This window comes from Myotis davidii, unplaced genomic scaffold (genome assembly GCF_000327345.1).
Source record: "Myotis davidii unplaced genomic scaffold, ASM32734v1 scaffold262, whole genome shotgun sequence".
Lineage (NCBI taxonomy): Eukaryota > Metazoa > Chordata > Mammalia > Chiroptera > Vespertilionidae > Myotis > Myotis davidii.
Genome location: NW_006293541.1, coordinates 619,535 through 623,366, shown reverse-complemented (window position 1 = coordinate 623,366; position 3,832 = coordinate 619,535). Strand labels below are relative to the sequence as shown.

The 3,832-nt window shown below is 40.7% G+C and overlaps 1 pseudogene; it reads left to right on the top strand.

Moving 5' to 3' along the window:
• LOC107183676 overlaps positions 1-3,461 on the top strand; it is a 12,292-nt pseudogene extending 8,831 nt beyond the window's left edge.
• Positions 3,462-3,832: the final 371 nt, after the last annotated feature.

The following is a 3,832-nucleotide window of genomic DNA, read 5'->3' as shown; positions in this document are numbered from 1 at the left end:
ACATCCCCAATGGAGTGTGTGCAGGAGGCAGCTGATTGATGTTTCTCTCTCATCAATGTTTTTAATTCTCTATCCCTCTCCCTTCATTTCTGTAAAAAATCAATAAAATATATTTTTTTAAAAAGTTATGAACAACAAAGTGACAACAAATACATATCTATCAACAAGTGAATCTAAAAATCAAGTGAATAAAAAATCTGAACAGAATAACTGGTGAATAGAATAGAATCAGGGTCATAGAAAGGGAGTGGACTGACAATTCTCCATGGGAAGGGAGTGTGGGGGGTGCGGGAAGAGTCTGGCTGAAAATCATACACCTATGGACGAGGACAAGGGCAGGGAGTGGGGTGGGAACCGGGTGGAGGGGAACTATGGGGGGAAAAGAGGAACAACTGTAATAATCTGAACAATAAAGATTTATTTTAATAAATAAAAATAAAAATACCAATGTACAATGAGGTACCATCTTACACCTGTTAGAATGACTATCATCAACAAATCAACCAATGACAAGTGCTGGCGAGGATGTGGAGAAAAAGGAACCCTTCTTCACTGCTGGTGGGAATGCAGACTGGTGCAGCCACTGTGGAAAACAGTATGGAGTTTCCTCAAAAAACTAAAAGTGGAACTCCCATTTGACCCAGTGATCCCACTTCTAGTAAGATATCCCAAGAAATCAGGAACATTTTTTTTGACAACTCCAATGTTAAAACCTACAATGTAAAAACTTACCGCCTGTCACAAAAAATTATGAAATCAATGTATTTTTCAAATAAAATATGAGAAAATAAAAACCAAAATGTCATTTATTATTTAGTCTCTCAGTCCTGCAGCAAACAGAATCCAACTCAAATAGTTACCACCCAGATAACTTGTATTCATATGTGCATGACCAATGGACACAGACAATAGGGGGGTGGAGGCATGTGCTGGAGGGCAGGAGAGGGTGGGGGAAGTTAATCGGGGGAAAAGGAGACATGTAAAACTTTCAACAATGAAGAATTTTTATATAAAGTATACTATTATACCAATAGTATACTTCACAGAGCTAGAACAAATACTCCAAAAATTTATATGGAACCATAAGAGACCCCGAATAGCTGCAGCAATCTTGAGAAAGAAGAATGAAGTAGGAGGGATCACAATACAAGATATCAAACTGCATTACAAAGCCATTATAACCAGAACAGCCTGGTACTGGCAGAAGAACAGGCATATAGACCAATGGATCAGGACCGAGAAGGACCTGGAGCTGTTGTGTCCCCAGTGCAGGGTCTCATCCTACCACCAGGATCACCCCCTGACACCCATTGAGGAAGCTGCAGCCAGTCACAGGAGAAAGCTCAAAGTGTACATTGAGGCCCTCACTAATCACCTTGAAAATGCTGAAACAGTATATGAAAACCAATGATACTTGGCAAGTGAAGAGAAAGATGGGGAAAAATGGAGGGAGGAATTGGACTATGAATGTAAAGAACTTAAGTGTTTCTTAGAAATAGAACCAGATGAAATTGATAACAATCTACTAATAGAAGATAATGATGTTGAGAAAAAACTAATTAAAAAATGGAAGGCAAATTTCATACCATATGTTCAGACTAAACAATCTGTTAAGTTAAATAGAAGAGAAGTATTTGCAGACAGACATGGATTTACTCACAGGTATTGAAAGTGTCCACAACAAGTATGAAAACCTAGAGCCCCCAGAAGTGTTTCCATGTGAATTAAAGGGGATTTTCACCCTCCCCCACATTATCTGGGCCTGCATAAAATGATCAGCATGTTTCAGGTAGACTTGACACCGGAACTTGAAATTGCCCATCCAAGTTTCACTATCTCAAGAGATAGAAAAAGTGTGACACATAGGACACCAGATGGTCTGCCTGATCCCCAGGTACTTACTAGCCTGGCTGTCCTGAGTTCTGAGGGATTTGATGCTGGCAGGCATTTTTGGGTGGTAAAAATAGGAGGCAGAGATGAATATTTTTTAGGTGTTTGTAAATCATCTTTCCCCAGAAATACTCTCATATCACCATCCACAAGCAGTGGATACTGGCAATATCCGCTCTGGCATCGTACATGTGGCCCTGGCCCTATAGGACAGCAGAAGATTGGCATTTTCCTGGACTTTGAGTTGGGAGAGGTTTCATTTTATAATTTGAATAACTGGTCATACATGTATGGAATCACTGATACATTTACAGAAAAATGTATGCCTCATTTCTCCAGTGCATCTTCTTCAGAACCTCTTTTTAAAAAAAAATATATTTTATTGATTTTTTACAGAGAGGAAGGGAGAGGGATAGAGAGTTAGAAACATCGATGAGATGGGGGATAGTGGAGGTTAGGGGACTGTCTAGGGCGGGGCGGGGGGGAATGGACACATATGTAATACCCTTTGTAATAAAAAAATTAAAAAAAAATAAAATAAAATTTAAAAAAAGTAAAAAAAAAAAGAAACATCGATGAGAGAGAAACATCGATCAGCTGCCTCCTGCACACCCCCTACTGGGGATGTGCCCGCAACCAAGGTACATGCCCTTGACCGGAATTGAATCTGGGACCCTTCAAAAATTTATATGGAACCATAAGAAACCCCGAATAGCTGCAGCAATCTTGAGAAAGAAGAATGAAGTAGGAGATTTCACAATACAAGATATCAAACTGTATTACAAAGCCATTATAACCAAAACAGCCTGGTACTGGCACAAGAACAGGCATCTAGATCAATGGATCAGGACCGAGAAGGACGCTGGTGGACTCTCTATCCACTGAGCCAAACCGGTTAGGGCCAGAACCTCTTACAATCAGTATCATCAGAGTCTAGTGATGAACAATTTGGAAGAAATTTGGTATGTGCTTAGTTCCTTCTCTTGTTATTGAAAGGGATACTTATAATAAAGATCCTGATCCCAGTTTTGATGCTTGAATATTGAAAGCTTTTAGGATGCACCCTTCTCTCCTCTCTGACCTTACACCTGGGAACACTGACAAGAAAGTCCAGGTGCTCCATCCTTGGTTGCAGGGGAGATGTTCCAATCAAGCAAGTTCCCATTGGTGTCAGCAGGCTCCAACCAACAGCACCCAGTAGTCACCATGAACACCACAAGCGAGTCCCTTTTACCTGTGCTCTCAGTCATTTTGGGAACTACTCTAATATCCACCGTACTCTCCTCAAAAACCTCACCCTGTGAGTAATAAACTTTTTCATACTCTTCTGGTATGTGGTGAGTCACCATCATTGTGAACATCTGAAACCAATTTGGGATGGCTCCACCCTGACTATGCAAGCCGGTCACCACCACTGGCCTTGTGAGCAGGATTTCCCAGAAGTACCCCACCAGGAGTTTCTCTTCTGACTTTGTGTTGTAACACACCCTGGTTCCCTAGGCAAGGGTGTCCTGAATCTTTGTGCCGCACTTGCTGAGTTCTATGGAGACTGTGTACATTTAACGACCTAAGTCAGAAGTTTCGATAAGAAACACATTCTAATCCAGCCAGTGTTGCTCAGTGGTTGAGCATCAACCTATGAACCAGGAGTTACAGTTCAGAGCATATGCCCTGGTTGCTGGCTCGATTCCCAGTAGGGGGTGTACAGGAGGCGGCCAATGGATGATTCTCTCTCAGCATTGATGTTCCTATGTCTTTCCCTCTTCCTTCCTTTCTGAAATCAATAATACATATATACTTAAGGTATATATATATTCGTGCACAGTAAAAGGGGATTAGAGGAAATATTTTAATATTGCTATTTGCCCTTTCTCTATAATAGAAGTGTCAGAGATGAAAGAAAATTAGTAAAATGTATATGAAAATCTTCCTCCTGTCAGAG